Below are 22,683 nucleotides of genomic sequence, written 5' to 3'. Positions count from 1 at the left end.
AACATTTAAAAAGTTTATGATTTAAAACTTAACTATTTACAATGTGTTAATAATGCTTTAGAAATGCACAAATAATGATGCAATTCATGATTAGGTCTGCAGGTTATAAAGCATTACTCAAGTATTTTGTATAGAGTGTATCTAAAGTGAGAACTATCTTTGCCTTACCAAGCATTTATAAATTAAATTTAAAGGCTGGATCCACCTCAAGGACCATTGCAGCAGTATCAAGTAACAATAAGTTAAAAAGTAGTCACTAGACAGGCAAAGTTAGTCCTTACTTTTATTGATGTCACATAAAGCGCTGAACTAATTACAACATAGAAATAATGAATTGCAGTATTATTAAGTGTTGATAAAGCAATATGAACAAGTTATTTGTTGTAGCAATGTTTGTAGTAGCAATGCATTGTGGACATACTGTATCAGCAGTAAGCCTGGAGAAAATCATGTCATACCTTGTGTAATTTCTTCCTCCTCACATTTCGTTTTTTGTACCTCATCCTTGGATCATTTTTCAGAGCAGAATATCTTTGAAATATATTTTATTCATGTCTGCTTACGTTTTGTTACCGACAGTTGAATGTTCCTTTTCAAGCGTTGTAACCAAATTTCATGCAAGCCCATTAACATTGGGGCCTAGGGGATGAGCCATTTCAATATGGTTTTGTCGCTGATGCTAATGTGATGCTAGTTGCTAGTTTAAATGCTCTGATGGATGCTTACAGGTCATTACTGTTATACATCGCGTGACCTTTGTTGCTAGTAAACTTATTATAGTGTGTTGTAGGCCTCAGTCTTTTAATGCATTCCCTTTTGGCTTTGCTAGTCCCTCATTGTAGGCTTATTTGAATTAACCTTTGAATACATCTTATTAGAGCTATTAATTTGAATTGCACCCTATTTCCTTCTGATTTGGATAAGAGATTATGTGATGTAAATTGTGGAACGCAATGTTCCCTTAACATGCTATTATTATTCATGTTGTATTCATTCATGTACTTGTCAAATAATGTTATGATGGATCCCTTTGGTCGGGCAAAGAAGAAACAGCTTTGACAAGACCGGATAACAATAACAAATTAGTCATAAACTCACAAAACATTTCAACTGTCCCCCTCCTTTTCTCTGCATTTTAAACATTGGCTATTGTCAACGCACCAAATGGAAAGAACAATTAATTATCAACATTTTGTTGCAAGCTGGAGAGTTATCCGTCAAAATAGTCTAAAGCGTTCTGTCCAACTTGCACTTGATTGCAATGAGCAGCCATTACTCAATGAATTGTTCATTGTCCGAGGAGAATTTTGGTCTTCCATTGTGCACACTCAAGGATAATCGTAATTTCCTGTGTATTAGCTACTGAACAAAAGGCTTTAGACTGCATTGGTCAAGGGTAATTTCAGACTGTTAAGAAAGTTCTCAAATAACTGGCTTTAGGTGTTCAACTCCAGGGCAGCCTTCGACTGGGTTTTTGTGCTAATCATGCATATCCATACCAAATATATTAGTTTTAAAAATGTCTGCACCGGAGAGAAATGGAGAATTTTCTGACGTTTTACGTTGGTGCCCAATTAACCAGGGAAATCTTTAAAGTCTATGCGGTTGTGTCAAAACATTTCTTGTATTAAAATAATTCAGTGCAGAACCTCATTTATTTATCTCCTTGGGATATGAACATTAAAAGGTTCCCCTTTAAAAAATAAAATAATATATTTTCTGCATCTTTAATAGTGAATCGGTATTGCAGAAGCAAAGAAAAATATGACATTCATTAAACTTATTTGTGACCAAACCTCAGGAAGAATACATGTTTCATGAGTTCGTTTTTGTATTCTACGGATGTTTATCTTTGTTGGCACAATTCATGCAAAAAAAAACTGACCTAAATAAGAGAACAGAGAGAACAAAACAATTCAATGATCCCACCCCTATTCCCAAACATAACACATTGGGCCAAGCAGTGCTGGCATACAACAGCCTCACCAACAGTGATGACAACCACATCATCACATATGAGCACCGTGACTGCTCCCCCCCCCCACCCCCAACCGTCCTTCCATTCCCCATCTGCACCTCCAGGGCAGAGTCAACCATCATCAGGCGTGGTTGATGGCTGAGTTCCACTGAACAGCACGGTGCGTTGGACACTGGCACCGGCACCGGGAGCACCTGCACTCAGATGGCCAGCCCGGGGTGCAGGGTTGTGTTGGTGGGGGCTAGGACAGTGACGGGCCGCTGGGTGGACAGCCATCACAGGGCTGAGGGCCGGAACATCTGCCGGAGGCTGGGAGCCCTGGCCCCACTGGGGGACCCCTAGCCCACCCTCAGTCCATAATCACCCGCCCATCCTCTAGGAACCATCGGGTCGGGGGAGGGAGAGACCGGCGGCACAGACACACACGGACCTCCCACACACCCACCCACACACACATACAGAACTCCTACCCAGCTGGAAGGAGTAGGGCCGTGGCGGTCGGAGCCAGGGACCCCCCATGGAGGCTGCAGGTGTACGATCGCCCCAATGGTTCTGCTGCTCCTGCCGAGAGTGCCTCCTTCCTCTGCTTCCACCGGAGGGAAGCAGGGGGGGGAGAGTTGCCAGTAATTGGAAGTGTTTTTGACAACCAAACAACGCTGTGGCAGACACTCAGCACCGGGCGAGCAGTTGGCACAGTCCGACGGCATAGTTTTATGGGAGGTGCGTATGGCTGCCCATATGCCAAAGTGGCGATAATTGGTGTTTTCCAAACCGTGGGCTACGCTGAGCATGTTGATCGCTTTTGAGTGAGAGAGAGAGAGAGGGAGGCCGGACCCTTCTGAGGAGAGTGATCATCTGCATCGCTCTGGGGTGCTGTGTCCAATTAGGCCTCACAAACTTCCTGTCCTGGAAACACCCTGGAGCTGGTTTCCTCCCGATTCATCCCGACGCCTTGACAGCCGACTTCAAAGACTTCAGAATCCCGGCCCCAAAATCAAGCAGATCGACATTGTTAATGGGCAAAGTAGTCTTCAGAGGGCTCCTGTCAGAAAAACGATATTGAATCTCTGCCTGCCTCCACGGCATCAATGCTCAAAACAAAAATGCTGATATTTGATACCCAAAAAGTAACATTTGTCGACAGTTCAACCCAATGTCCCATTGCTGTATCATAAAACTGAGTTTCCTTTGAAGTCATCTCAACTTATGCCATAAAATGGTTATACAAATCACCTGATTCATAATGAAGCGTTATTTATTTCTTATACTGGATTGTGTTGTGATCGTATACATATTGCATTACCATCTTTGCATCTAAATAGGGCTTCTACTGATATCCAAAATTTGTATGATTAGTCAAATAGGTTGCAGGCTAAATGGCGCAGTGAAGAGTCCAATATGCTTTTAGTCTTGAGGATTAGCTGATCTCTAGGGGCCTTCAAGTTACATGGTGGGGGCCCCGTGGCCGGAGGAAGTTAAACAAAGTGCTGCGCTGCACCCCACTCACACACTCACACCGCCACCAAAACCCAAAGCAAACTCTGGCTGATTGCACAACAAAGACGCAATTAGCCATGACCCCGTGGACATAGAAAGAGGGCCCGATCGGTGCCTGTCACTCATCCCTCTTGAACATTTGCATCTCATGAATACACCAAAAGTACACACATCCATATTAATTTCATCCCATTCTTTTCTTAACATTTCATTTCAGTGATAAATGCGGATGAATGCAAAGTGCTTATTTAAATATGCATTAGAATTTTAATATTTCCCATCTTTTTTTCGTTCCCCTTCCTCCCACCCCAAAAAAATCTAAATGGCACAATTTTCGGCAAATTTCCCCAGACCCTATCTGATTCCCTTGGGTGTGGGTATACTCCCCCTTTCCCCTAGTCTGTGTGTGTGTGTGTGTGTGTGTGTGTGTGTGTGTGTGTGTGTGTGTGTGTGTGTGTGTGTGTGTGTGTGTGTGTGTGTGTGTGTGTGTGTGTGTGTGTGTGTGCGTGTGTGTGTATGTATATGTGTGTGTATGTGTGCACCCCTGCCTGTTTTCAAGTGTTTCTGCAAAAGTGACCCCTTTCTGCAACCCCACCGTGGCAGGCCTTTGATGCAGGAAGGCCAGTGAGCACCGGCCCGCCCTTCTCCACAATCAATCCACACCGACTTTCAAGACACTGGAGTTTACCGCAATCAGTGACCGAGGGAGAGACTGAAAGAGAGAGACAGCCACACACACACACACACACAATGTTGCGGTGCAAAAGTGTGAAAGGCTCTGTGTCATATTGATTGGAACAGAAAAGCAAATGATAAGTTATTTGTCAGCCCTGATATTTGAAGGGGATGAGGACTCTGATTGCTTTCCAGCTGGGCTGCCCGTGGTGCGTACAAACTTCAAAGTAACCATTGCCTATCCGTAGGTGTGTGTTGTGAAAAATCGATGGCTAGTGGCAATTACGCTGAGAAATAACACGCTCGGAAAACGGTTGGTTTACCTGCCGTCGGTTGATTTTACCATATCTTGTCGTATATCTACAGAAATGGCCTACTTACGATAAAAAACAATGCATAAACAGATATATATATCGACTTGAGGGCCTCGAAGCAAAAGCCATCCAGCTCAACTGTCGTTCTGCGCTAACAGAGAGACCTCAACTATAAAAGCCACAGAGCAGGGTAAGAATAACGCCATGATCGGCAATTCCTGTGGATAAACCGAGACGCTCAGAACACAATGAAGGAGGCATTTGTTTATGCATATCATGCCCCCCCCCCCCACCCTCCCCCTGCTTATGTATGTGCAAAAAACAGCTTGAATGTGTCACGCCAAAAACAAACTGGCCCATCGTGCATCAGCAGGTCCAACCCCCACCTCCTCCATCCTCCATCCTCCCCCTCCTGACTGCCCCTGCGTGCGGACCAACCAGCTGGGCCCGCCGATGCTGTCCACGGGGGCTGATGAGTCAGGCGCGGCCCAACAGGTAGCCCCCCCAGGTGCTGGCACCTCCTCCCTATGCGCAAAGCTATCGCACGCCGGCGCGACAAAGCTGAGTGTAATTAGCCATGTAGGGGGCGGGGCAGGGGAGGGAGGTGGCGATGGGGATGGGGGCGGGGGGTTGTTGGAGGCTGACCAATAATGAGCAGTTGTGAGAGTAATGTCGGGGTGGGGGGTTGGGGTTGGGTCCTGCATTATGGATTTTGCCATCTGGCCCCATGAGGAAGGGTTGGGGAGAGGTAAATGATAGGCGTGCCTGACGGGTGCCGAGTTTAACAAAGATGTGGGGAGCGAGAAGGGGGCGTGTCCGAGATCACAAGCTGAATTATGGCAACCGTGACTGAGCTATTGTGCAGCCTGATGGGTTTGCTATTCACAGCTGGGGCAGCCCAAATTGTTCTTTTATACTCTTTGATGCTTGCTTTATTAAAGTCAGGGGGGCTCTGGAAATGATTAACAGACAAGCACAACAAGACGGGCCCATTGTGGACGCGTCCCTCTTCATTTAGGCCCCCGGTCCATTCATCTTCACCAGGGGGCCCCAGAAATGTGGCCCCTGCTTGGTTAACTGTGTCCGCGGTGGTCAGGCCTCATAAAATTGGTTGGGAAAACACAGTGGGTGTTAAGATAACGCAGAAGCTAGAGCTTCGCAAGTCCAGACAGAACGCAAGTTATCTCATTTTTAAATGAGGAAATACAGTGTACGGTCCATGTGACATGATGTGTGACGAGAGAGACTTCTTGGATTAAAGTTTATTAACCAGCCTCTACTGATGGTTTTAGCTCTCTACAGCACCATGGCGGTTTAAAAGGGAGACAAGGAAAACTTCATATCCAACCGTATTCCATTCAGACTTAATAAGCTGGCGAAATTGCCACCCACAGGCCTTACTTCCTCTCTTCTATCTCACTCTCTTTCTCTCTCTTTCTCTCGCTCTCCCTGTGTTTGCCCGCTCCCAGCTGATTGCCATTTAGCAACCTCCTACCTCTGAAGCGGATGGCATAGTGACTGTGTGTGTGTGCATGTGTGTATGTATGCTCCCGCATGCATGTGTGACTTTAAAACAACCCAGACCCCAGCTTAACAAAAGCCCCTCAAAGGGGAACCCTCCCTTGCCAGATCTCCCCCTCTATCCTCATAACACACACACACACACACACACACACACACACACACACACACACACACACACACACACACAAACTCCTTCTCCATAAACTAGAGTCAATGGCATTTTCAAAGGCAATTAGGACAGCAAGACACATGCCTTTTTTTCTGCATGTCCTGCTGGCCCATGTTGGTCCCTGATGCTAACTCCCCCCCCCCCTCCACACACACACACACACACACACACACACACACACACACACACACACACACACCAGAGCTTCGGCCCTCGGCGGGCCCTCAGATCTTCCAGGCTGAAACCATTAGCTCTCAGGGGGGACTGTAATATGGGGCGTCTCAGGAAGGGACCGAGGCCTGTATAATGGGGGGCTCTGTCTACAGCCAGTGTCAAGACTTCAGCAGAGATCACAGAGACACCGCTGTCGGTTTTACAGTGACCCGTGTGTGTGTGAGTGAGTGTGGTGTGTGTACGCGCACTTCTGTCTTCCATCTCTATGTGGTACTTTTTTTTTGTCTCGAGCGATACAGGACTTTATTGTCGATAAAGATGCCAATAGAATCAATAGCCCACGGAATACAAAACGAAACTGCAATTCAACACAAGCTCTTCCCCTAATGTTGGGGCTGGGATCAATGTGTGTCTGTGGACTGTAGGATGTGTACCGCTGGAAGAACTACAAAAACGTCCCCTCCTAGAATAGTTGGTGGCTAAAAGGGCAGGAGTGGATGTTGGAAGAGGCCCTGATGAAAATGTTTCTTTTGAATGGTGACAACAATAGTGGGGTCCTGGTGATTGCTTCCATGTTTTTGTATGAGGCAGTGGATGGCCCTTCACAGCAGGCCTCTCGTTAGACTGGATGTTTTATACAAACTAGAGGCGAAAACATGAAACGAGACCGCAGAGAAAGTGGGCCTCTGCCACTGCTTTCATTACACGGCACATTCAGTCAAAAGTTTCAGTCCAAAGACTCTTAAGGAGGCCCTGGGCCGTACCTCACCTCAAGTTTTGAAAAACACTCAGCTGAGCTCAGATGAATGCCCATATGAGCACACACATGCTCACACACACACACACACACACACACACACACACACACACACACACACACACACACACACACACACACACACACACACACACACACACACACACACACACACACACACACACACACACACACACATTTTGGTAAAACAAATCACAGCACAAAGCTTTGAGGACCTTCTTGACCCCGCTCTGAAGAGTCCCCCACTCTCAACCCTGTCACCAACCTCCACCCTCCAGCCCCCCATCACCAAGCCCTGCACACACACACACACACACACACACACACACACACACACACACACACACACACACACACACACACACTGATTTGCATACAAAAGCAAGCAGGCAAAATGCAGAGCGTGTTCTCTCGTTAAGCCACCCAGCATTTGATTGGGTTCATTATGAAAGGCCTTGTTAAGATTTGATGCACCATCACCTCTCTGAGCTTAGGGTAGCAACGCAGGGTCATCGCCGACGACTCACAGATACACCGGCATGGCAAGTTCCCACATATTATCAGATGAGAACAAATAGAATGGAAATGTTTTGTGTCTGTCTGTCCGTCCGTCCGTCCGTCCGTTTGTCCGTGTGTGTGTGTGTGTGTGTGTGTGTGTGTGTGTGTGTGTGTGTGTGTTTGTGTGTGTTTTTTATTTCTGATACATATTGAATAAAAAAGATGGACATAACCATTATGTTTATATTAATGCTTCCATGCTCCATGTTTTGCTTGTCAACGTTTTAGACATCAAAAAGTTGATCTATTGTATACCATAGAATCAGGGAATTGTAACATGACGAGGAGTGGTATGAAAATATCCCCATTTTTGTTTTCATCGTCGGCTACTTTAAGGATTGAGGACGAGTGGATTTAAATTCATCGGGATGTGGGTTTATGAAGTATTTTGAGCTGTAATCGTTAAAAAAGTTATAAATTAGATTTCTTTCTAGACTTAAATGTGTTACAGTGCTCAGTTATTTTGTGCAGGTGATTAAGGTTTGTTTCCTTACCTCTCACGTAAACACATTTAGCCTTAAGAAAGACTCTAAAGTAATTGGCTTTCTCCATGAAAACAAAGCTGGGGGATGAATACTGAATGAAAAATGAATAGAAAATGCATTTGTTTTTATACAAACTTTTTTGTTTGACGTTAACACCATATAAGATGAACATTTCTCCTAAATCCAATTTACCATGACCTAAAGAGACAACCTTTCCACTCAACAGTGTTAAACCTCTAAATACCTAAACAAACCTTAAGGACCCCGTATTTGTTAATCTCTAAAGGAACAAACACACCGCTGTTTGCTTTTCCAGCCCCCTAAGTGATCTGTGTTCATTGGAAGGGGCAGCCCTTTAATTAGCTTGGGGGGGCCCCGGGGGACCATTACTGTGGGGGAATCTGGGCCCTCTTTATTATCATCAGATTTGAATATTGGCCAAAGAAACGGGGACACATGGGGTGTGGAAAATTCGGATTTCCTCGGAAGCCCCCCCATCCCCTTACCCCCCTCCACATATTTTTGCGGTATTTTTATGCAACCCCAGGGTCCACCCGCTCTTGGTAAATATGTATGCTTGGGTGGTGGCGGGGGGCACAGGATGGGCAGGGAGTTGGGGCGGGGTAGTCCATAGGCAGGGTCTGGGGGGTGGGCGGGGTTGATGGACGACCCAAGCAGGGCATCATCTGGGGTTCCATGCACCGTAACAAAAGATTTGGGGGGAGGCTGGACTGGAAAGGCAGGGGGATGGGAGTGGGGGTGGGGGTGAGGGTAGGGGGAGTGGTGGGGGCAGTGAGTTCCGTAGGAGTTAATGAAGAGGACGTGGCACCACGCCATGTTGAAATGAGAGCTGACAGTTAGTTGCATCAGTTGAAGGCCATGCGGCCAGTGGAGAAGCACAGTGTGTCAGCGTGTTCGTGTGTTGTCACAAAGTTAGTTTCTTCCCAAGCCAAGGTCCCTGTATCGTCTGTATTTTCATGCATATGCCTCCAATGTCACATTTCAATCTTCAATGGATAATACAATAAGATCAGCAATGTTTAAATAAGGAATAGGAGTGCTCCCGGCTGTGTGATTTTCTACTTATTTTCTCAGCCAGCGGGAGGTCATGTAAGACGCAACTTAATTCAGTATAGGGCATAACATATTTAACATCTTCCCAGTTTTGGCTCTCAAAGGCAAAAATCCAATCCATTGCCAAAGTCTTTGCGAGGTGTCCTTTGACAAAGTTACAAGTCGGGCACAAAACACATCAACCCTGTACGGACGGTACGGTAATCCTGGCCAACAACCAATGCAGATCTCTTCAAATCTCCTTGAAAACCCATTCTAATTAAAACAAGAAATAAGCAGGCCCATTCTGCCTCCGGATCTCCTTCTCGTTCGTTCATCCCCCTGTGCTCAATGTCCTTGAGGTTATCATCATCTATGACTACTATGCACACCTCGTCCCAGCGGCACGTTCCCTGAAAGGCTCCAGAGTGGCAGCGATAGGACTAATTACCGCCCGCAGATGAGTTTGAGGCGCTGTTGCCCGGGAATAGAGGGATTATGTGTGAAATGAGAAAGGCATGCAACAAGGCAAGGACGACGACAACGCTGTCAAGAGCCAACCTTGGAGAGACCAGGAGACGTTTCATCCCGGTGCCTTAAGAGTGTTTTCAGGAAGCTGTCGAGGCCCTCTCTGGTGCACAGCGACGCCGCCCAAATCTTAATGATACTCACCGGGTGTATAATAGCCGGTTTGCATCATTTGGGATTACACCGATTGGCCACAGTGGGTGAGAGTGTATGTTTTTGTGTTTTTTTTGGCATGCATGCAGCCTCCTCCTCCCCCATGTGTCCAAGTGCTCGCTTTTGTTTTCACACAAACACACACTTGGCATGTGTGTGTGTGTGCGTGTGTGTGTGTGTGTGTGTGTGTGTGTGTGTGTGTGTGTGTGTGTGTGTGTGTGTGTGTGTGTGTGTGTGTGTGTGTGTCTGTGTGTGTGTGTGTGTCTGTGTGTGTGTGTTGCGGATGTCATGGGCAACCTTTTCTTCAGGACTTAAAGCTCGAAACTGTCGGTTTGTAGAGTTAGATATTTTTTAAGAATAAAACACCATTTAAAAATTCAAAAAACAATATTCTCCTACCATTTATGTATTTTCAGAAAGATATTCAGGTGATCTGTTATTGATCTGGTAAGTGACTAAGGGTTCACTTTAGAGTAGACAATTTTTAAACTAGCTGGGAGTTGAGCATGAGTATAGTATGATAGACGGGCAAACAGACAGACAGACAGACAGGCCAGCCAGCCAGACAGACAGACAGACAGACAGACAGACAGACAGACAGACAGACAGACAGACAGACAGACAGACAGACAGACAGACAGACAGACAGTCAGACAGATAGAAAGATAGATAGATAGATAACCCCACATGACACTGATTGCAAATGCATGGCTTCTTACAATTCAATTGCCCACTTAAAGCTGTGAACTGGTAGCTGATAGCACCTTAATCATGGTGCACTATCTCTCTCTCTCCCTCTTCCTCTCTCTCTCAATCTCCATCTACTCTCTCTCTCTCTCTTGCTCTCTCTCCCTCTCCCTCTCCCCATCTCCGTCTCCATCTACTCTCTCTCTCTCTCCCTCTCTCTCCCTCTCCCTCTCCCTCTCTCTCTCCCTCTCCCTCTCCCCATCTCCGTCTCCATCTACTCTCTCTCTCTCACCCTCCCTCTCCCTCTCCCTCTCCCTCTCCCTCTCCGTCTCCGTCTCCATCTACTCTCTCTCTCCCTCTCTCGACCCCAGAAGGGTCACATGTGCGGCTGCATTAGGAGGAGGAGAGGTGGGGTATTAGCGTTGGGCGTTAATCAAAGGTGGCGGCGGGAGCCGGGGTGCAGGAGACATGAAGTGTGCGACGCTGGGTGCCGGCCCGTTGCCGGGCCGGGGCCCCCTCTGCTCCCAGCGCCATTTAATTAGGCTCACAGTGGGGACCCCGCCACACACACACACACACACACACACACACACACACACACACACACACACACACACACACACACCACTCATCAGTCATCAGTCACACACACAGACAAGTATGCATCACTCATCACTCTCTATAGCTCACCAACACACAGACATCCAGATACTAGCATGCACACACACACACACACACACACACACACACACACACACACACACACACACACACACACACACACACACACACACACACACACAAGCCCAAAGCAATTGACAGTCATGCTCGTTTTCTTCTTCATTATTCTGGCCCATAAGTCATCTTCATGTTTAGATCTCAGCCTCAGCTGTCCTGCTGTTGTCCGGGGGAGGAACACGTTTGTGCAAAAACACTCTGCTTTGGATACAATGGAGCCGTCTCATCCTTGTTCCTTATTTTGGAAAAAGATATTGCAAAATAAAGTAAAAAGGTCTTAAAAGTGGCTATGATGACAGTAAACTTTACAACAACGTGGGCCTTCAATAACAGTTAGCGTCAAACCCTGGTTATATTAGCTGCTGATTTGCATTATTGTTGTCACTCTACAACGAAGGGGTATCAAAATGCAATAAAATGACATTTGAAAAATAAGCAGCTTGCCATCTGCCTGGTGGACTGTGGGTCAACGACCTTTCACCTCCAGGAAAATGTCACGACACACAAAATGTCCCCCTCACACAAAGACCCTATCAAAATTTCATGTGGGTATAGAGTCCCAATCTCTTGTCACTCTCCCACTCTCACTCTTCCATTCCAGACGATATCAAATTTTCTGTCTGGCTGACAACAGAGTTGCACACTGAGAGTGAAAAATCCTATTATTATTATTTGGTATTATTTATTGTGGTCATCAATCAAGGCTGAGGGACGGGGAGAGAGACAGCGGGCGGTGTGAAATGTTTTGATATTTTTTTCATCCTACCAGGTGCACCAACGCGATGACGCCGCTGAAGTGTGCTGACAGTGAATTATTATGCCGGAAGAGCGAGCGAGATGATGGCTGGAACTGGCACACATTTATCCATCTCATTTCAATCGCATTAGGATCAGGATCAGTGGCAGACGTGTCTGATACCGCATGGCGATTGAATGCGCAGGAAAGGGGCATTTTGTATGCTATTGGAATGTTTTGACATGGTATGGACGACAACATTGGTTCGTTTCTGGCCTCGGGATTTCTGCTCGCCTTCTTTTTGCCCGTTTCTAATCATTGAAAATTATAAACTTGTCACTCACCTTATGCTTGCATGACCGGAGTATTAGTCTATTATTTTGTAACATTTTAATGATGAAAAGTTACATTTTTTGACAGGAAGGGTAACGTGCAGCTGTTCATGTGACAATAATAACAAATCTTGCATTTTATTTGTTGACTTTTTGTTTGTAACTTCAACAAAACATGACCAAGATATCAATATCGCAAATTCAACAACCTCAAAGACATAAATTCCAACTGAATACCAACAGTAACAGAATAGAAACAAATGCTGATACTTTGAATCACACTAATAAATGTGACTTTATTTTAGACTGTGTGACACTAATGGCAATTATCCTTCAGAGAGGCCTTCTACAGAGAGCGTGGCCTCTGTAGATATCTGAGAGGGGTTGGGGGGGGGGAGGGGGGGAGAAGGGGTGAAGATGGAGCTAGCGGACAGGTCAGATGGGGAGGGTAATGGCGTATTGAGCTGCGGACAGACCCCGGGGGTCAAGAGAGGGCCCCAGCAACCCCAGCTGCTCCACACCTGGGGCCCCCCAGTGAACCTCAGCAGCCTATATCCCTTAATGACTCACCATACAGCCATCAACATCGTCCAACTCCTCCTCCCGTAGGCCTATACACCTCATGAATCACTGCAAACCTCGGAAGACCCCCGCACACACACACAAACCAATAGGCCTGGGTCCATTGTCCCTGATTGTTCTTCCATTGTCTGCGTCTTCCACGGTTGACGTTTTGGGGAATTGTGCAATGCTGACAATCGGATCCATATCAAGTGAGAGCTATTGCTGACTGGGGAAAGATGATCGGCATTGATTTTGAAAGTGGAAAAACTCAGTTGTGTTTGTGATTGATTATATTGCAATAAAGCTTGATAGAAATGTCACGATAGTCATTTTTTGGATCCTGAATTAAGATATATTTTCTAATAACTCCCAATATAAAGGTAATGACATGACAAATATAGTGACCTCTCAAAATATACCAAAGTCTGTTCGAAGGAATGAATGACGGACATTTATACATCAGCTTTCTGATCTTTTGTGATTTTGGTGGCAAAGTTAACTAAAGCACGACTCTGTCTTATTGGGTTTATCATTGAACATTCATGAGATGTTAATGAGAAATATAATGAATTAATGAAGCTGTCTGTGATATTTAGATGTAATTGGGTAATGTTTCCCATCTGGTGTTAATTTCAGGTGACATTCAAATCGACTGTTTCAGATGAATGGCAACAATAATAACACATAAATAATTCAATAATGATGTTACAAATACAATGTCATTATTTGATTTTGATTCAAGATGCAAACAATGAAGCCAACCTACCAACCAAATGTTGTGTACATTTTTATCAGGTTTTGTGGGAATAGTATGAACAAAGTGGCTGGAGCAACATATTCTTAAAAAGTGCATAACAAAGTATTTTTTTAAGTATGGAGTGTTTTAATTATCATAAATATGAAATTTATAACAACGACAACAACCAGGAACCCCCCATTGAGAGAATACCCTCCCTGTGAGGTAAAAACACTAAGGGACACCGTCATGAAGTATCCATGAACACAAAGTTCCACCCTTGACCCCTGGAGTCCTCCAGCTCATGCTCCTTTGTACATACTTGAACTTGGATTCCCTTACTACTTTACCCCTCCCTCCACACACACAAACAAACACACACACACACACACACAAACACGCACACACACACACTCACACACGCAAACGCATACATTGCACTCTTCTCCCTTTCAGAGCCATAGAGGCATGACATGACTTTGGCCCTGACCCCAGGTCCTACCTGGGTGTTTTGTTTGGCCTGGGTGGAGATCAGATGTTTTCGGTCATTACACTGCCTCTCATTAGGTCGCCTGTCTGGTCTGAACAAAGCTAATGAGACAATGTTTAATGTCCAAAGCCCCCATGGCTTAGCCCCTTCCACCCCCCACCCCCCCCAATGCCACCCCTTTGTATAAGTGTGTGTGTATGTGAAAGTGTGTGTGCGTTTGTGCGTGTGTACCCATGTGCATATGTGTGTTCCGGTGTGTGTGTGCGTGTGTGTGTATGTGTGTGTGTCTGTTTGCGTGTGTGTCTGTATGCGTGTGTGTGTGTGTGTGTGTGTGTGTGCGTTTGTGTGTGTGTGTTTGTGTGTGTGCGTGTGTGTCTGTATGCGTGTGTGTGTGTGTCTGTATGTGTGTGTGTGTGTGTCTGTGTGTGTGTGTGTGTGTGTGCGTGTGTGTGTGTGTGTGTGTGTGCGTGTGTGTGTGTGTGTGCGTGTGTGTGTGTCTGTGTGTGTGTGTGTGTCTGTATGCGTGTGTGTGCTGGGGTGTGGTGGGCCAAATTACTCCACCGTCCCGCTCAGGGACAGCACCTGGGCCCCGCTCGGGGGTCTGGCTTCGGGTGGGGGGATAGCCCTGGGGGGGTGTGGGGGTCTTCACCACAGGACCCATCTGGCGGAAGTTAAGGAGCTAAACGTTGATTGGAATGATACAGGGATGTTGGGACATGAGGGCTCGGGATTGGTGAAAACAAAGGGGGGGGGAGTTCAGAGGAATCGGCAGAGCCGTCTTTGTTTGAAGGCATGAAAGGGAGACGAGGACTTCCCTTGTGTTTGAGGTGAGTAGAGTTGGGTTTGTGATATCGATCGAGTTGTCTGTTTGATTGTCGTTGCTTGTGTTATTTTTTGCACTTCATGAAACACTAACAGACAGCGTGTACGACTTGTAATTACAAAATGTTTTAAAGATGTTGTAAACAACGTTTTCAACATTTCAGCACATTTCGGGAAAAGCACCGGAATAAAGGAATAAACAAGAAAATAAATAAATAAAAGTACACCTGGATAAAACTGAGGAATGTGCTATTGTAGAAAATATTAAAGTAAATATTCACGGTATATTGAAGGCCATAGGAATCATTTTTTTAAAGTTTTGATCAATTCTTTCTTGTGGTTTCAAGGATTCACCCAGCTTTCCTTTACTATGAAAAACAGTTTTTTTTTTATACCTTTCCCAAACCCTTTTAACTTTTCAGTGTCCTTTCATACTTTAGTGAGTTCATACTTTCTCCGAGTAATGGTTTCCTTGAGCTGACACACCTGGTGCAATCAGCCACCGTGGAAACACAGTAGGCACACATAATGGTATTTCCTACCCCTTCCTCTGCACCTTGATCCTTGATTCCATCTGAGCACTCAGACACTGGGGGGGGGGGGGGGGGGGGGGAGAGAGAGAGATGACATTGCGTCGCTGACACTGATGATGGTTCAATCTTCAACTCCATGACATGAGGAGCAATTGGGGCTGGGTCTGGGTGCACGGGAGGAACGGCAGGCTTGAAAGGACACACTTGACTCCATGGTTGATTTACCAGCGCCGCTATAGGGTTCTATATGGATTAGAACCTTCAGTGAGCGGAATGAATCATTATTTTGCACACTCTTGCAGTCTACACTACTACATTCATGGGGTTGTGAGGTGTGGTGAAGCCTGTGTTGAATCTTCATAATACTGGAAATTAAAATGACTACAAAAGGAATATGTTTAACAAACATTACAACCGGGTTAGAAAGTTCTGTCTCGAAAATAGAGAGAGCAAAACTTTTCATTCTTTTTTGGAGGTTCTTTGGAAACCAATGTGATAACGCCCACACGACTGCTGCTGAATTATCAAATGGGATTTCACATTGTCATATTACTTTTGCCACCCTTGGAATTTTATGGGACATTTACCGGGAGAAGAAAGCGGCCAGTGGTAAATGAACCTATCATTTGACGTTAGAGAGAATAGAGTCGAATTTAAGGTGACAGCCTGCATTTTAAGCTGATAATTACTGTGTCATTTTGCATCTGGGGGAGTTAGAAGGTAGCGTTCGTCGAGGTATGTGTGTCTATGGGGAGGGGGGAGGGCGGAGGGAGGGGAGGGGTTGGTGCTACACTTTAGGGAGCATACTTATCTTTGTCTACTCTGCTCCACAGAGGTAGCAGATGCGGCCAAATCAAAGGCATGAAGACATAAAAAAAAGGTCCTAAATTGCATTCATCAGCCCAAAGGCAGTTTTTCAATGTTTTCTGTTTTTTTTCATTCAAGCCGGTCTCCCTAATGTATGCAGATAGAAGACGAGGTTTCTTTTCTTTAACAACAAAGCCTGCATTTATTCCCCAAGTCTGAGGGAATGCACCAATGCAGACCCCTATGAACAGGAGAATTACTGAGCATGGGATTCAACCTTCAACGATTCATATGGAAATAACTAGCACAACCCTTGCATGACCCAGCCTTTTCAGAGATGCAATGGAAATCCACTTTAATCATCCACATATGTAATACCTTGCGTGGGTATTTTTTGTCCATCTATTGTTATTTGAAAAAAAATGGATTGATATGCTAATAATACGTCGGTGAATGTACGCACTATAATTATCATGAAATCTATCTCCAAATGTTGTACGTTTAAGACATCAAGCAAAACATTATTCTGGAGTAAAGTTAAAACCTGCGTCCTTAATGTTTGTTCAAATACTAAAAGAGGCATCTCGCTCATTTTAAGTTATGTCTGTGCCTGTCCACAGCATGAACATGACTGTCTCCTAACGACCATGCAAATGCAATGAATTCTACAATTTTGTCTGCCCGGGCGTTTCACATAATATGAGTATGCAGATAGCTTAACCTCTGCGCCTTTAGAACAAGCTGATGGTGCGGCAAACAGAGGCGATGCCATGTTTCTGACTTTAAAGACCCATAATCAAACATTTTGGGGATCTCTAAAACAGGCGGAGAAGCACTTAAACATCATGCTTGTGCACAGCTGAATTTGTCAGAATATTTATCCAACGCTTTGTGAAAACCAAGCTATAATATCAACCATCATCCGTCATTTAACTGAACGAAATTTGGTTGGATTTTGAAGAAAATAGTAGCTATCCTTTTCTTCCTCTTTTTTTGAGATGTCTTTTTTCCACTCTTGACAACTTCGTGACAGACATTTTTGGTAAAGGTTAGAGTGATTAGTCAGTCACTCTAACCTTCAGTCATTAACCATGTTTTTGGACAGACAGGGTGAGTGGATCTTGTCGATAAGATTGTGCCGATCCTGTGGCCAGGTCGTGACCCCTGTGGGGAAAGGGCAGTTACCGAGCATCTGGCATCGCAGAGCAGATGCCACAATAAATGCAATAAATTACAATAAATGCATTCAACAATGAAAATATAACCCAAAAAGTGCAAGAATCATTCAAGTACGTAAAATGTATCAAATAAGCAAAATGCTTTAAGTGCTACTATATATATATATATATATATATATATATATATATATATATATATATATATATATATATATATATATATATATATATATACACCACAGTCTGGGGGAATGCTCGTTTCTGATTGGCTGCAGGGTGTGCATTAACTCCTGATATACGAGCTGCTCAGTAGTTCCAGTCCAATGGTCTGTTCACTGTTCTCAATTGATGCACTAGCTGGCGTATCGTATCAGCCTGTCTCAAAAATGAGTAACCATAGCAACGGGAACGCAGTTAAAGCCGACGGACTAGAATACCTCCCGTTGCCAAGTCGTAGCTAAGGTCCGTCCTAATTACTGGAGTAGTGAACAACGATCCGTTGCATGATCCATGCATGCGTTTTACAGTCCAAATATAAAGTTTTTCACAAGCCATAACTTTGTTTCCCTGGTAACGCCTGAGGGTTTGACTAATTCCTGGAACAACCATTACCCTCCCGTAAGGTTCTTATGCAACGGATCGTTGTTCACTACTCCAGTAATTAGGACGGACCTTAGCTACAACTTGGCAACGGGAGGTATTCTAGTCCGCTCAATGAGCCAGAGAGCTAACGTTATGCATTGTACATATTTATAATTCGAAATTCGTCCCAGCCTTTATACCACAGATACTATATGCTCTAGCGTATAACCGCCTTGTCTGATTACAGTTTAATTCATTTGTAACAATTAACCAGCTCTCGTTTAGAAGACGGAATCACTGCGCCATTCGTTTCAATGGGAAAACGCGACGGTCTATACTTTCAACATAAAGTGTACATATTTATAATTTGAAATTCGTCCCAGCCTTTATACCACAGATGCCATAGGGTCTATAGCATATAAACACTTTTTCTGATTACAGCCTTCAAACATTTTACCAGCTCTCGTTTGAAGGCTGAACAGACAATTTGACTGGAACTACTTAGCAGGTGTCCGTATATCAGGAGTTAATGCACACCCTGCAGCCAATCAGAATCGAGCATTCCCCCAGACTGTGGTATAAACACACACACACACACATATATATATATATATATATATATATATACAGTGGTTAAATTGGGATTTTATATGTGGGGGGGCTCTGATCCAGAGGGGCCGCCGCTCCCCATACGCAGAGTACGCAGAGCCAAAATTAAGGTTGCAAAAAAAAAATCCATGATAGTCGTTATATTAGTACATTAAAGAAATTAGCATTTTTTATATGTTGCTTAATATGTACACTGTAGATTTTGAGTGTGTTTGATGAGGTCACATTAAGAGCTGATTTTATTTTCACAAAAACAAACAACAAAAACAATATGTCTTTAAGGTACATTGACATGGATGAAAACAAACATTTGAACAAATAATGGGCAATGGTAATCCCTTTGTTACTACATTTTCTATTTACACTGCATCATGTGCATCTAATTCATCACCTCCCATATGGTCTGATATGGAGATACCACATCATTACTTTCCCTTTTCCTACAGGCCAAGTGATCAGCTGACCTTCTGGTTGCCACCCACTTTCTGACAAACCTGGTAGGCTTCCAAGATTTGAGAGGAGGGCCAACCAGCTTAATGAACATCAAAGCCGACACATTCTCCACATTCAATCTGGATCTCAATGGAGTCACAACATTATTCATCTCTGAAAACCCCCTCTCACACTCTGCACTGCTGACAGAAATGGTATTAACGGAATGTCTAAGTGTGAGAAGGGCCTTTTGCATTGTGTCTGGTTTGTTTTTGTACTCACGGTAAGCTTGTTTCACTCCAGTGAAACCAACTTTTACCTGGTCACAGAGTTCCCTCAACTCACTTTCCCCATACATCACAGGTAGAGGGCTCGGCCATGTTTCGGGATTCAAGATGTTAATCTTGGTGAAGAGAGACTCCTCTTCACTCCTCACCATTCTTTCCTTCATGCTCTGGCATAAGGCCTCATAAAACTTGGTTGGGTTGATGACCTTCTGCCCTCTATCACCATGAAGTGCTATGCCATTGAAAGACCCTTGCTGCACTGCCTCACATGCCTTTCTATAGAAGGGGCCATTTTCTGAATCCTCACTCATGGCGGTAAACACATCAGTCTGTCTTTTAATGAGGTTCACTGCTTGAGACAGTCTAATGTCTCTGGCCTGCAGGGCCTCAGACAGGTCTTTGAGTTCCTCCAGTGCATCCATCATTAGTCCCAGGTTCCTCAGAAATGCATCCGAACTCAATTTAACAGCTAGGCCCGAATACATAGATCTCTCACTTGATGTTCTGTTAACATCTTGACCTGCAGCTGTGAGATGACTGTGGAGTGCAGCATACATCATCCAAATGGCTTTCACTGTTCGGAAAGATGAAACCACCCACCTTACCCCTAAGACTCTACCGATTCTCCTAAGACACACACCAACCTCAGAAGCTGCAGCATCAAGTTCTCTAAGGTTCTTGGGTGACTGATGGTATAGGCAGTACAACTTGTCAAGGAAAGCTGTAAAGTGGTTGGTCTCAGTGCATGTCTTCACAGCATCTGACACGGACAACTCCAACCTGTGGTTCAGACAGTGCCAACCAATGAGACCTGGGAACTTAGTTTTAAGTTGTGTGTACACTCCATTCTTTTTCCCCACCATTACGGCAGCTCCATCAGAGCAGAAACCCACCAGACATTCTTTTAGAAAATCCTCATGAAGACCATGTTTTAAGAGGCATTTGAGTAATTCACCAGTGATTCCATCTGCTGTTGTACTTTCTAATTCAAGCAAATCTAAGAAGAACGTAAGAGGCTCAGAATCATGGACAGATGTTCTGAGGTACACAATGAGACACGATTTCTTACTGAATGAGGTGCTTTCATCCACAATAACTGTGAGCTTTGGCTGAGTCTGTTTAATACTATTCAGTAATGCCTGTCTCATCTCTACAGATATGAAATGCACTATGTCTGCACATGTGACATTGGAATGGAGTACACGGCCAACATTTGCACCATTCATCCTCTGTAGCTCTACTAGGTTAGGATGATCAGAGTAAGGCCTGTTGCCCTTTGCCAGGTAGTACGCTGTTCTAAAGACATTGTGAGTTGATGCTAAAATTTCACCTTGTGTTTTCAAAAAACTTGACTCAAGAGCTTGCTCACCTTGTTTTTTCAGTATATCTTCTGCAATTTTGTGACTTTGGGAGGCACTATGTTCATTTATTTTTTTTCTTAAAGATTTCATTTGCTTCTCTGTACTACTGCCATATGGACCTACTCTGCAGTTTTGCCATTCACTGGAAAATGTGTATCTGAGTTTACCTGTTCTCTCTGCCCCAAGTGATGATGCCGCACTGCATGTTTCACATCCCAATTTTTTATTTTTTGCCACAAGAAATGGGTAGGTTTTTTTAAAATAATCATATTGCTGTCTCTTCCAGCAGTCAGGGAAGTTGTCAGTTGCACCTACATGCTCATCTGCACCTGTCCCTCCCGGTCCATCCTCAGCTCCTCTGCCCTGTCCATCCTCAGCTCCTCTGCCCGGTCCATCCTCAGCTCCTCTGCCCTGTCCCGCCTCACCTCCTCTGCCCTCAGTGTCCTCATTTCTGCCCTGTCCATCCTCAGCTCCTCTGCCCTGTCCATCCTCAGCTCCTCTGCCCGGTCCATCCTCAGCTCCTCTGCCCTGTCCAGCCTCATCTCCTCTGCCCTCAGCTCCATCCTCATCCCTGTTCTGTTCAACTCTGCATTTTTAGTTTAGTGGAGGAAGAGACAGCACTTAAGACATGACAGACACACTATCAGGATGAAAAGATCTAGCAACAAATCACAGCTTGGTTACAGTGACTTCTGCACACAGGCCTAGCTTAATTATTTCAAAATTATGTCTTGGATAGCAGCTGCCCACCTTTTGAAGAAATCTGTAAGCTTCCTCCTTTTTGTTCCACTCATGTTTACCTTTTATCTCTGAAATGTTCACTTGTTGACTTTCACCCTAAGTTAAGAAGTAGATAGAATGTCTTTTAAAATGGTTCATATTATATAATGATGTAATCAAACGTTCTTTACACTTTTGAATGAATGAATGAATGAAGCTATCTTTTTCTTAAAGGCTAGCCGATAGGCTACGTCACCATCATGTTTGGTGGCTTTTAAATCTAACCTGCTGTGTAGCCTATATGCAAACATTAAATCACAGGACCTACTGTACTCACAAATAAATAGCCTAGGCAATGCACTGCAATTCATAGATACAAATAAGTTTGAAATTCATCCAGCTAGGAATGAGAAATGTGATTCGGAGATCGCATAGACTACTTGCTAAATCATTTAGAATTAGCAGCATTGTTCTTTTTAACTAGCGCTTGCCATTTGACATACCAGTAGCAGGCTATCCCTGCATGTCAGCCTGCCACACACATAAAGATTTTATAAATCTCAACCGATTTTTTATCTGTGAGAGACCCCACACATGAAGATAAAAAATCTGTGATTTAACAGTTTTGATCGTATTGTGTGTGGTGTCCTGCGATATTCCAAACACAGCACACCACACACATTAGGATTTGTCCCGATTGTCGGCTTCCCCCCCACACAAGACGATTTGACACCACAACGTTCTCCGCCGACAATCGTAAATATTGAACATGTTTAATACTTACGATTATCGGCGCCGACTGATTTCGGAGCCGATTGTCGGCCGAATTTCACTCTTAACACATCACACACTACAAGAGAATCTTATAAAATAATCTTAAGAGTTTAAGATAATCGGGCGATGTCTGTCCGTGGTCGGAAGGGGGAAAATCGGGGCAAAATCAGCCCGATTATCTTTATGTGTGTGGCAGGCATAAGGTTAATTTTTCCTGCTTAATGAAAATGCAAGCCCATATCTAATGATATTAGCCTATTGGTTTAATTTCGTTTCTCTTACCTCGCCATTCACCTGTCTACTACGATAATTATGTCTGATGATGACCGTTAGAATGATTTGACGTTGTGTTGTCTGATCTGGGGGGAGGAGGAGCTGCTGCGCAAGTTTCGTGCGCGATATGCCTACT

Source organism: Pollachius pollachius, assembly GCF_949987615.1.
Source record: "Pollachius pollachius genome assembly, chromosome: 6".
Classification (NCBI taxonomy): domain Eukaryota; kingdom Metazoa; phylum Chordata; class Actinopteri; order Gadiformes; family Gadidae; genus Pollachius; species Pollachius pollachius.
Note: the sequence above shows the minus strand (reverse complement) of the source record.